This window comes from Ursus maritimus, unplaced genomic scaffold, assembly GCF_017311325.1.
Source record: "Ursus maritimus isolate PB19 unplaced genomic scaffold, ASM1731132v1 scaffold_26, whole genome shotgun sequence".
In the NCBI taxonomy this organism is placed as follows: domain Eukaryota; kingdom Metazoa; phylum Chordata; class Mammalia; order Carnivora; family Ursidae; genus Ursus; species Ursus maritimus.
Window position 1 is genome coordinate 15,261,560 of NW_024425119.1, and position 12,774 is coordinate 15,274,333.

General features: G+C 42.8%; 1 long non-coding RNA gene across 1 annotated transcript; it reads left to right on the forward strand.

The window, feature by feature from the left end:
• Nucleotides 1–2,561: 2,561 nt before the first annotated feature.
• LOC103677795 lies at nt 2,562–4,050 on the forward strand. Its single transcript, XR_572525.2, has 2 exons — nt 2,562–3,848; nt 3,931–4,050. It is a non-coding gene; the product is annotated as an uncharacterized LOC103677795 (long non-coding RNA).
• Nucleotides 4,051–12,774: the final 8,724 nt, after the last annotated feature.

Below are 12,774 nucleotides of genomic sequence, written 5' to 3' on the forward strand. Positions count from 1 at the left end.
AGAAAAGAACGTGAGCTTGGCAGTTAGTCAGATCTGGCCTTAAGTCCTACCTTTAACGATTAAAAAAAACCCAAACAGCTCAGTTTTCTCATCTAAGAATGGGGATAATAATATTACATCATCTAAGCTATAATGAGAAGTAAATGAAATAGATACATAGATGCCTTGATATACAGAATATGTTTAATAATTGTAAGTTTCCTGTCCCAAAGAGAATTGTGGTAATAAAAGACGTAGGTCTTGGAAAGTTTGGAAAGAGAAAAATAAAAACACAATGAAGAGCAAAGAGGTCCTAGGTTATTCCGGTGGAGTCAGATAGTGTGGGGTGGGAGTGGTGGGGGAGTAGGAAGGTACCAACAAAGACTGAAATGGAAGACAGCTACCCCCTGAGCAAAGTATAGCTTCTGACTGTGGGGTGGGGAAGGACGGTAGGGGAAGGGGATTTGGGAAACCTCCTAAAATATTTCTTACTGTCCCACTGGATTTATGCCCCTTGAGGGCAGGCACCTGTCCGTCCAGTTCCTCTTCTACCTCAGCTCCTAGAAGAGCGCATGGCACCCAGTAGGCACTCACTGAATATTTATGGCACGGACAAATGTTAAATTATAGTACTTATTCATGCGGAATGTTTGTTAATACAACTTCTTCTTTTTATTGCCCTGGTCAGAAGTGCATTATTTATTTATTTATTCACTCATTGACTGTACTACAGTTACTAGATGCCTCCATGTGCCCTAGGGTCCGGCCCCACGGTAGTGAATAACAGCGGAGCCGTGTCCTCAAGCAGTGGGGGGCTGGAGCTAGCTTGCACTTACTCATGAGGGCCAACTGTTAAGTTTTTAGGAATTTTGTTAAACACAGCCAATGTAAAAAATTAAATTATATGACTTTATAAATAAAATAAATTCTCTTACAAATAAAGGTAATAAACACTCAAATATATTACTTCCCAATTCACTTACATCTGTTCCAGCTTCCGATAAATGATGTCATGGTGGTAGCCTGAGCTTGGGCTTGGTGGAAGGATCTACACCACAGAAACTGATCAACACTATAAATCAGAGTTGTTGCTTTTCCTCCAGGAGAATCCATTTTTATTTTTTATTTTTTTTAAGGTTTTATTTTTAAATAATCGCTACACCCAAGGTGGGGCTCCAACCCACAACCCCGAGACCAAAAGTCACGTGCTCCACTGATGGAGCCCGCCAGGAGCCCCCAGGAGAAGCCATTTTTAAAGATTATGAGAACACCACTGCTCTCAAAAAGAGAGTATCTTACCACGCAGAGAGATCCCTGGGAAAGAATCTGGTTTGTGGGTTTTATGGTCAAGGAGCGGAAAGTGTGGCGAACTAGGGTGTCTCTATGATACGGCAAGGCTTAAGCCATTTTATGAGGCTAAGAGGCAAGGTTTTAGTCCCCCAAGAAGGGGGACCAGGAAGAGCGGAATGGGGCAGGGGTGATCAAAGTGGCAACCTCTTCCTGAACCCTGATACATTCTAGGCAGTAGTACGGGGGTGCCAGGGATCACCCTTTGGCCGCCAGACCCCAGGACTTAGTGTCAGCGAAGGTGCACAGAAAGCCCCATTGGTCAGAATCAGAGCACGTGGGAGAATGATTGATATTAAGTCCCCCTAAATATACAGGTACGTATATGTATACATGAACCGGCATGTGTATGTGTGTTGCGGGGGGAATGGAGTGGAGACTGTTTAAATCCTTCTCGCATCTTGCCTTAATTCCCGGAAGGAGTAAGTCTGAGTCTGTGTGTGATGTGGGAGTGAAGATCATCTGATGTGGCAGTGTGGGGTGAGAGGAGGATGAACGGATTTCACTCTGAGATTCTGGGGGAGGCGGAAAGTGAGGAACCGAAGTAGGTGATGAATCCTGGAAGCTGGGAGCCCGCGACCTGAATCCAGTTCATATACGTGACCTCCACAGTAAACGCTTCTTGTTCCGCTGCTCCTCCCGGGACCCTTCCTTGGGAGCGACCCATGTCCTTGTTGCCAGATTGCATAAGGCTTTCTCTTCCTTCTTGACAACGAGGTCCTGATAAATGTGGAAATATAGTAAATAATCCATGCCCCACGATTCATTTCTTCTCTACCACAATGTGATAAATCACCCTAGGTTAGTAAGTGCTGATAAATTTTCATGTTTTGTCAAAGCAAAGGCGAGCACTTACCAGCTGAAGGCACTGGTTTTTCCTACAGGCTTTGGACTCAGATGGATGGGAGTGTAAGCCCCCACTCTTCATTTTTAGCTGTGTGGTAGCAGTTGCCCTCGCTGAGCCTCAGTTTTCTTGTCTCTAAAATGGGGATAATAATAGTACTGTATCCATTATATGAGACAATGCATATAAAACACCTACCACATATAGAAAGCACTCAAAAATTTAAAATTATTTTTTAATCTATTTATTTTAGAGAGAGAGAGCGAGCACAAGCCGGGGGTGGGGGGAGTTGTTAGGGGTAGGCAGAGGGAGAGGGAGAGAGACTCTCAAGCAGAAGCCACGCTGAGCATGGAACCCAACACGGGGCTTGATCTCACAATCCTGAAATCACCACCTGAGCCGAAACAAAAAGTCGGTCTCGTAACCAACTGTGCTACCCAGGTGCCCCTAAACTTAAAATTATTTTTATGGACTTAATCTGAACATAATGATTTCACATTCTTGCATGCCAGAAAGTGTGTGTGTGTGTGTGTGTGTGTGTGTGTGTGTGTGTGTGTGACAATAAATACGGTATGGAAATGAGAACCAATCTCTGTGGATACAATAGCAGAATAGTCACTGCCAAGCCGATGATACGCTCCGCTGTCTGGTGTATTTCACACGAGGTCATGTCTGTGAGATGTATCCATATTGTTGCTGTATCAGGAGTTTTCTGCCTTTATTGAGGAGTAGTATCCAATTTTATGACTATACCACCATTTTTTCACTTGTGGAAGGACATGTGGGTTATTTCCAGTTTAAACTTCCATGAATAAATTTGCTCTGAACTTTCTTGTACACAGACATTGTTGTGCACATCCGTTTTGGTATTTATCGGGTAAATACCTAGAAGTGGAATTGCGGGGTCACTGTATAGGTCATGTTTAACTTTGTAAGAAACTCCCACACCTATTTCCAAAGGAGTCGTACCACTGAACAATCCCACCAGCAATTTATTTGGGCTCTGATTACTTTACACCTTCACCAATCTTTGGTAACATCAATCTTTTTACTTTTATTCATCCAACTGGGTGTGTACTTATGTCTTGGTTTAATTTGCGTCTCTCTGGTGAATAACAACGTGGGGTATGTTGCCAGATTTTTGTCCTCTGTGCTAATTTTGTGTTCTCAATCAAATGGAAATGACAACAATAAAAAATCAAGCACATTCACAGGGTAAGATACCTCCTACAGTCTGCTTATTGATTTACCTTTATTCGCACCCCGGTTGAATGAAAAGTTATCATGTACCCACCTCTAGGATATATGTTAGTTTCTGCCTTTTCTGCGTATTGTTATTATTACTATTATTATCTAGCCGGATTTAGCACAAAGTAACTGCTGTCCTGGTAAAATCCTCCTGATTATTTATATGATAATCATGAAGTGGAGCCTTTCCAATTACTTAATGCCTTGTATTTGGAGACCTGCCTTTCTTCAGGAGCGCTCAAAGCCCTTTGAAGTTAATATTCACAACATCCTTGTGAAGTGGGTGGGAAGCACTGGGAGAAGAAACTGAAATTTTGGAAGGCAAAGAGACTTAGCCCAAATCTCAAAGCAAACTGGTGAAATTCAGGCTGTAACTTGAATCACGGCCATCAGATACGTCGCCAGACCTACTGTCACCTCGTAAACCAAGGTATGTCTCCTTACGGGGTCAGACTGATAAAGGTTTCAAATAAAGTCAAGTTGCTTCATCTGCTGATATAAAGTTAATATAGTTTTCCCCCCAGATCTTTGAGAACCGGAAAGTTATCATAAGCCGTGCCATGGAGAGTCCCTGTGGATTTGTGAGCTGATGGTTATAAAGAAAACCAGAGTCATTCTGCCCCATGGAAAAAGATGTGTGAGAATGCAGTAATGTAAAAAAAAAAAAAGTTTCAAAGAACAATGTACAAAAATCTCCTATCCTCTCATACACACATAAATATTTTCAAATAAGAAGACTGTGTTTTGAAAAAAACAACAAAGAAAAGGATTGGACCTCTAGCAATAAAGAAATAAAACACACCAGTGTTCTGGGTTGGTTTTTCCCGCATCTGAACATATTGCATATTTAAAGAGTCACTCTACAGTAATATGTGTGATGTTTAACAAATATGCCAGAATCCACACACCCAAATAGGTGCTTTTTTCTCCAAAGTAGGCATCTAGGGATGTTTATACGCTTACTTCAATGTCACTTTGTCACTGATGAAAACATTTTTGGGATTGCTACTTTGGAATTGCCTTCAGAGCCTTAGGAACATTTTTTTGAGTGTCTTTGGGATTCTTTGCCTCCGTTAAAAAAAAGTATGCCTCAAATATTCTCTCCCCACTTTATTGTCTTAAGTCTTTGGCTCCCTATCTCGGGTCTCTCCTTCTCATCTTGTAATTCAGACATGCCGATTAGCTCCACAATTTTAGCGGCAACCCTCTCTTCTCTTCTTGACCACCATCTGGATTTTTTTTTTTTTTCCTGCCTGAGGGGCTCCAGGCAGCTCCAGGTAAAAACTCTCTTGGTCCAGCCTGATACCAGGGACAATTATGTCACCCATCCCCAAGGTACAGGATGACACAGCCAGCGCAGTCGTCATCTCCAGGAGCAGTAGATGAAGACCTAGTGGCAGTCATTGTCATTCTCTAAGAGCAAAACTAACCTGGTGTAATGGCCCACAGCCATTTGGTACAATGACTGACATACAGCGGATGACATGTAGGTTCAAGCTGCATAAGGAAAATAAAGGTTGTAAAATGGCTAGAAAGTAGTGGGATTGGATTTATGCCACAGCTCGGAATGCCTCCTGACTCACTCACCGTAGATGACGGAACGTTGCTTTCAGGTGCAGCTCAGTTCATGTTTGGCTCCCACTGTATTTGGTCGCGTTGCGGCTCTGCTCCATGCCTTCTCTCGGGGACCCACACTGATGAGATCTGTCTCGTGATAGAGGAAAATGAGACCCAATGAAACACACCCTCACATTCGGGGTGCTGGTGGTAGAATTAGAATGAATATACTGCTTGCTGTAGTTTGTTGAAGGGAAAGCTAATTCAGATTTATGTTTTAAAGGTAGATTTTTGTTGGTTTTGTTTTAAATATCTTTATTGTGGGGAGGGCATTTATGTTCTTATATATCTCCAGCAACTTGGAAGTATTTACACTGTATAAGCAAATGCAAGGGGTGGGTAAATAGAAACGCCAATAATAAAAGTACATTAGTATTTTCTTTCCCATAGTACATTTTTATAGTGGCATTTACCAATTTAGTTTCCTAATTGCATTTTACCTGAATTACTATAAACAGGGGGTGTATTTTCCAAGTGCAGAAAAGCAGATTATCCCAAATAGAGAAAGGTGAAGGCTGTGTTCGTTTGCAACCCCAGATGTTCCCAGAGGGAAATCTGAAACTGGCCCCAGACCGGGAGGGCAAGGAAAGACCAAAGAAAGAGACAAACCACTCCCGATTGGTAGGGGCCAGTTTTTGTTTTGTTTCATTTATTTATTTTTGAGGGGGAGGGGGCTGAAGGAGAGGGAGACAGGATCTCAAGCAGGCACCAGGCCCAGCCAGAGCCCAATGAGGGGCTCGATTGATCTCAGGACCCTGAGATCATGACCTGAGCTGAAATCAAAGAGTTGGCCACTTAACTGACCGAGCCCCCAGGCGTGCCAGGGGGTAGCAGTTTTAATAAGGAAGGGAACTTACATAAGAGGCTTGCGCCCAGCGGCTGCAAGACAAGGAAATCTGCACAGCCCACTTTCAGAATGTTAAAACTTTAGATAGAGGACTTAATGAGGCTCAGTCACGTAAATGGCCCCGTGGGACTCAGCAACACCTTACTCTCAAGGTTGCGTCCTTGAAACCTCTCTGGCTCTGGGACCGGTGGGCGGAGCGTGTACATTCCCAAAATAGAAAAGGGGGGGGGGGAGCCTCCGATTGCCCCGGGGTCGCACTCAGGTCAGCAGCAAGTCCCATGCCCTTCGAGACCTCCAGCAGCACTGCGGTCCTTGCTCCTGCTCAAAGATGACCCGTTTGTGGACTCCCTGGATACTGTTCATAGGTTGGGGTAAGTCAAAATCCATGCATACTCTGCAATATTTCCCGTGCCAGGTTCCTGCCGAATCTGACTGAAAACCAGAAAGAAACGCACCTACTTAACGAAGGCACTACGGACTAGTGTCAGGATTGAGACCGGTGCAGGAGAGCATGAGGTCGTTCTGTGAGCACGTGGGAAGGAGGCAATCGCGAGGTAAGGGGAGGGCAGGGGAGCCCCGGCAGGAGGGGGTGCGGGAGGCCGGCGCAGCGCTGTTCCGGTCTCCATCAGCAAGCCTGCCGCCTACTCTCACCCAGAAGAGCAGAATCGTTAAGGCAGCGAGTTGTATTGCATTTTGTCTTCTGGCCACGCGCTTAGCTCGGTTCCCGACATGCAGGGGAGAGGATAGGAAAGGCCCTCTGTCAAAGCTCCATCATCGAAATCCTACAAAGGAAACAGATTTTAAAAGCTGCAAGAAGGATTTATGACTTCAGGGACCTTTGTGAGTCCTTTTATTAGCCTAGTACATCACTTCTCTCCCATCTTTATGCTGACAACACTCCTCAGCCCTTCTCTGGATTTCTTGTCAAACTGGGCAACTAGATAAAATGAACCGGCAAGAGCTGCCTCTGATTGATTCCCGTGTTCGCCTGTACATTAGGGGCAATTTTATTCTGCTAAGAGGGTCTCTTATGCAGTCTTCCAGTGAGGGGCTCTTGGATTGTTTCTGACAACTATGTGTTTTTAAAGAGTTTTATTTTTTCTTGTAATGGTCTTCCTAGGAGCATAAATCACCATGTAAAGAGAATACGTTGCTAGCCCAAATAGTTCTGTGGAAGTTGTTTGAGAGTTTGGAGATGGCTCTGATTAACGTGGCTTGGCCATCGAAGTCAGTAAATGGCCAGGACCCTTTCACGCTGTCTGTATGGCTGGCCTTTTGTTTCTAGTCACTTAGGAATGTGAAGTTCATGAGGGAAAGCTCAAATACCTTCTCCATAAAGCCTTCCTTAATTTCTGCAAGAATGAATTAGTTTCGCCCTGCTTTGTATCCCAACGACAACAAAATAGTTGCAAAAGTTTCGTGAACATTTACATTTCTTTTATTTATTTATTTTTAAAAAGATTTTATTTATTTATTTGACAGAGATAGAGACAGCCAGCGAGAGAGGGAACACAAGCAGGGGGAGTGGGAGAGGAAGAAGCAGGCTCATAGCAGAGGAGCCTGATGTGGGGCTCGATCCCATAACGCCAGGATCACGCCCTGAGCCGAAGGCAGACGCCTAACCGCTATGCCACCCAGGCGCCCCACGAACATTTACATTTCTATAGGCATTACTCAATGCTCGTTAACCCACTGATTCTCTACAAAGACCCTGTGATGTCTGCACTGTCATTTTCTGAGACCCAGACTTCTTAAATGACTTGCCCAAGATCACACAGCTACAAAGTAGAACATGCGTTTTAACCTGTACGTAAGCAGTGTGACTCTAGACTTTATTTTTTTATTGTTAATATTTTTATGGAAGTATAATTGACATGCAAAATCTTGTTAGTTTCAGGTGTACATCATAGTGATTTGAAATTTTTATATGTTTATGAAGTGATCATCACAGTAAGTCTAGTTACCATCTGTCACCAAAGTTATGACAATATTTAGAGCATTAACCTGGGCCCTGTACGGCATCTTTTATTAAACTATTAACAGCATAAAACTTCAGAGACAGTCACAACTTTAGTAGCCAGTCTCTACTGGGTATTGAATATGTCTCAGATACTCGGCCAAATGATTTCACAATCACAAATTGGCTATCCAATTTGTGGGACTGAGTGCAAGATGAAATTGGGGGTCCTTTACTGCTAAAATATAAAGCTTTTTCCTTTTCTTCCGTGGTCTCTCTCTTGGCTTGGTCATGGTGTTTTTCCCTTTGCTACTTAACTGTGGCTAAAAATTTGTATTAATTACTAATGTCAATTTTACCATTTGTCTTTGTATGTATATGTGCCAAATTTAAATGCAAACAAAAGAATATTTAACTGATCTGTAGAATCACCAAAATTACACAACCAGTATTGTCTATGTACTTTTTGTATTGCTTTTTATTTTGTTTTTGTTCCTATCAGAGTAGCGGAATGCTGTGCGAAACTAGCTGAAGTGTTTTTATTTCTTGAGATGCGTGCATTCTACCCACACTCTCTACATTTGGCTTACTCTTGAGTAAGGAAGGGCTGAAAGAAGAGGAACCAGGGACTGTCCTCTCTTTCCCTTTCCTTTTCCCTCATAATCTTCAGCGTAAGTGGTTGCCTAATGCAGGGAAGTGACATCCCAGTAAGCAAGGGTACAATGGGGTTCCTTGGTTGTTCCTGCTTCTCTGAACGCCCTGCCTTCTTCTCTTTAGTGGAGATGAAGCCGACCTGTAACATTACAGTAGTTTCAGATGTACAACGTAATGATTCAGTATTTGAATACATTGTGCAGTGATCACCACAATAAGTCCACCATCCATCACCATACATAATTACATTTTTTTTTTCTTGTGATGAGAACATCTGTTTGTTTTCTTTCAAACAAGTTCTGGTTCAGAAGGGAAGGAACACTTCTCAGGCAGGCCGGTGCCCCCATTTACTCAGTGAGAGACCTAACGCAGGTGCCCGATTCTTGGACGTGATGGGTGCACTGGAACCCCGGGCTCCTGGGCCATCCTGAATGTTACCTGCTTGTGGAGTAAACAAGGAATTCACGACGCACGCAGATGGTACACACGGCCTCTACCCGCGCGCATGCTCCGTTGTCACCTTGCGCTTTGCTTGCACCACCAGCTCCGTGATGAAATTAGTAAGAATTTCGAGTTCCTGACAGCAGAGCGTTAAACCAAGTGTGGGGCCCTTCTGGGTTAGTGCTCAGGTTGCATGTTGATGAAGTTGGCCCTGGCTCTGAGATAGTACCGCATTTCTTTTTATTTTCAGATGAGATAGTGGTGGTGGGAGAAGTAATATTCTTAAGGGGTGTCTGGGTGGCTCCGTCGGTTACACGTCCGACTTTTGATTTCAGCTCAGGTCATGATCTCAGGGTGCTGAGGAGAGCCTGCTTGAGATTTTCTCTTCCTCTCTCTTCCTCTGCCCCTCCCCCGCCTCCGTGCATGCTCTCTCTCTATCAAATAAATAAATAAATCTTAAAAAAAAAAGAAGAAGAAGAAGAAGTAATATACTTCAGTTCAAACAAACAGAAACGGGAGGAGCCTAGATTTGAACTCTGGCTTGTCCGTCTGATCCCGGAGCCCACATTCCTAACTATTCAGTACTGTAATAACTCAGCTGTGCAACTGCCTATAACCATTTGTGGATTTTGGAAATCTAAAGGTAACGATCACTGTGTGGGCCGTAAAGAGTCCAAATGCTTCACCCTCTCTACTCATTCTCCCATGTAGCACTTCGCCAAAGTACCTTACCTCCTATTGTACTTTCTATTTTTCTGAATACATTCTTTCCAGTGCATTACCTTACATAATCGTCAGTCCCAGGAGTGACTTGCAGTTGTTACTCACTTTGTAGGTGAGGAAATCGGGGCTCGAATTTATGAAGTGGCTTTTTAAGGATACTCTTTCTATCAAGGTCAGGTCCAAGTCTGGGGTTCTTCCCTTTACAAGTAACCTCTTGAGTCAAAACTCAAATAAACGTAACAGGACTTGTGGACAGGTGATAAGGGAAGGAAGAATATTGGCACAAAAAGCAAAATGAGGTTTTCAGATGTCCTCTACATAATGGGGAGCATGATTAAGTGGGCAAAACCTGTGAATTGAGGTCAGAAAGGCTGGACTTTATGGCTGCCACTTATTAATTGGAGAAACTCGGAATTTCCACCTCTGAGCCCCCAGATTCTCATTTGCAAAAAAGGGTATTTATACTGACCTCAAAGGACTGTTGTATCAAATAAGAAAACTTCTGGGGCTCAGTAACGGTTAGTTTTTCTGTCCCTGCTGGTCCTGATCTGCTCTACAGAGAGTAGAGAACTCGGTCCAACGTCCTTCATTCCAAGGAGGGCGTTCTGGCCAAAGGTGAGTTCCAAATGAGGGAAACACCTAGAGTCTTATGGTCCAGCCTTCATCTTCCCATGATCTCTGACTCTGGCTCTATCATGTCATAAATATTTGCACACCACCATGTACTATGGTTAATGCATAATAAGATGCCTGAAGGTGCAAGATCGTGGACGTCCCAGTCTTCATACGATACCAGTTCAGAAATGTCATTGCAAAGTCATTTGAAAATATGAACGAATGGGTGCACACTAATGGCTAGTTTGGTCACGCTTACTAGATTTGAAATCATTATTAATTTCTTTAATATTGTAATAACATTGAATTAGATGAACCTTTATAACATAGGAAGTGTATAGTACTTAGCAGTAATTAACATCCTTCAATTACAAAGAATTGCCAAGTAGTTTTCTCTCCCGGCTTTGTTGTAGCTAGGGCAGCTGGATGAAAATTCTGCCTAATCACAAAGGGAATATCTTGGGTCTTAAGTTAAATTTGCCTTCAGTGGATTCGAAAAATATCCTTGGTACTATATTTTATCATAAAAAGGCACCTTTGAATCACTAATGTCATAGAATGCGAATCGTACCACTGCCCTAAACCTTATAGATAAAGCCATTCACCTAGAGATGCACGTAGGTGATACAAAAGGAGTGCAGAAATTTGATCTGTCTGTCCGTGTGCTCGCTGACTTGTGTGGGTCTTTAATACTGGCTTTGCTATTATTATTCCTCTCGAATCACCATGTAAAATTTCATATTTTCAAGTACATTTATAGTAAATGTTACTCTTTGCTAACCAGAGAGGCATTTAGGCGATTGCTGGGTATGAAAATTGCTGACATTTTCTGAATTTCAAATGACAAATGAGACGCTCCTGTCAGTTTACTGTGTAACTCTGTAGCATATGGTGCTTCTGCTGGTGGGTGTTATTTCAAAGTTTGCAAATCACACCATGAGAAAGTCCCTCTGGTGGGCTCCTGGAACACTTAGCAACTGTGAATCTGAAGTGACAGTGCAGAGGGAAATGACTAAAAAAAAAAAAAAAAAATAGCTTTTTTTTTTTTTTTTTGACAGTGAGAAGACAGTACAAAGTGAATGATAAGTTAATTCAGGGAGGTGGCGGGGTAAAGACACCCATCTAGCAAAGGAAAAAAAAAAAAAGAAGCAGTTTTCCCTTTTATAGAACAAACCAGGAAGTTATCTAAGTTCTTAAAACAGAGTGTATAATGTCAGATTTCAGAGAAAGAATAAGAATTAAGAAACCGAGTGAAATGAGAATAATCATCAACTTGGCCGCACAGAAGCTTAGAAATGGAGGGGAGATTGTTTCAAGGGATAGAGAATGGTGCCAGAATTATAGCTACACCAGAAATTAAAAAATAACTCCAAATGATAAAGATTTGAAAAGAAAGCCTCTGCTGTTCAAAATGGGGCAGCTTCCTTGAGACCAGCTCCTAGCAGAATCCCATTTCTTTCATGGTAACCTGAATTAATAGGCCCCTTAGTTTTGCTGTGTTCCATAATGCCCATGTCCCCAAGTGTTTCTATACCTACTCAGGCCGCCAGTCAGTCACATGAAAAGCCACTGGGATTGGTTGCTGGAACTGTTCGACTGGCCAGTTCCATCACAGAAGTTCAGCCAACTGCCCTAAGGACCATTGCCCAAGACCCCTCTTCGGAATTCAAAACCTCTTCCTGTTTATCAACCACAGACTTTGATTTTTTTTTTTAAAGATTTTATTTATTTATTTGACAGAGAGAGAGACAACCAGCGAGAGGGGGAACACAAGCACGGGGAGTGGGAGAGGAAGAAGCAGGCTCCCAGCGGAGGAGCCTGATGTGGGGCTCGATCCCATAACGCCGGGATCACGCCCTGAGCCGAAGGCAGACGCTTAACCGCTGTGCCCCCCAGGCGCCCCCCACAGACTTTGACTTAATTGTATGCCTAAAGAGCGCAGGAGAAGTGTGAGTGCCTTAAAATGATGCTTCCAGACCAGAACTGAACTATGCCATCAGCCTTTTTGGGTCTCCAGCTTGTAGACAGCAGACATGGGACTTCTGAGCCTCATTAACCACATGAACTAATTCCTAGGATAAATCTCTACGTATTTATCTATCATCATGTTGGTTCTGTTTCTCTGGGGAACTCTGACTAAATATAGTCGGAGAACAGTGCCTGGCTCACAAAAGAGTTCAGGGAATGTTCCCATTAATCGTCATTTTTATTATCATCATTAAACCTCTGACCCCTTTCCTTTACCAATGGCATCATTCCTACATTCTTTGGATTAGTACTAACCCAGCTTACTTTGAAAATTCTGTAGAAAGACATCATTGGTGAGTAAATTTGATTTATAGGAGCTGTCTGTGTTTCTTTTCTTAAAAGTAATGGTTATTAGGCCCACTACATCTTATTTGCTTGCAAATCTTAGTTTTTTCTGTATTTCTCCGAGAAATACAGCAAACCACTCAAAGCTTCTCTATAGATTTTTGTTTTGTGTGATACTTTTTGAGCAGA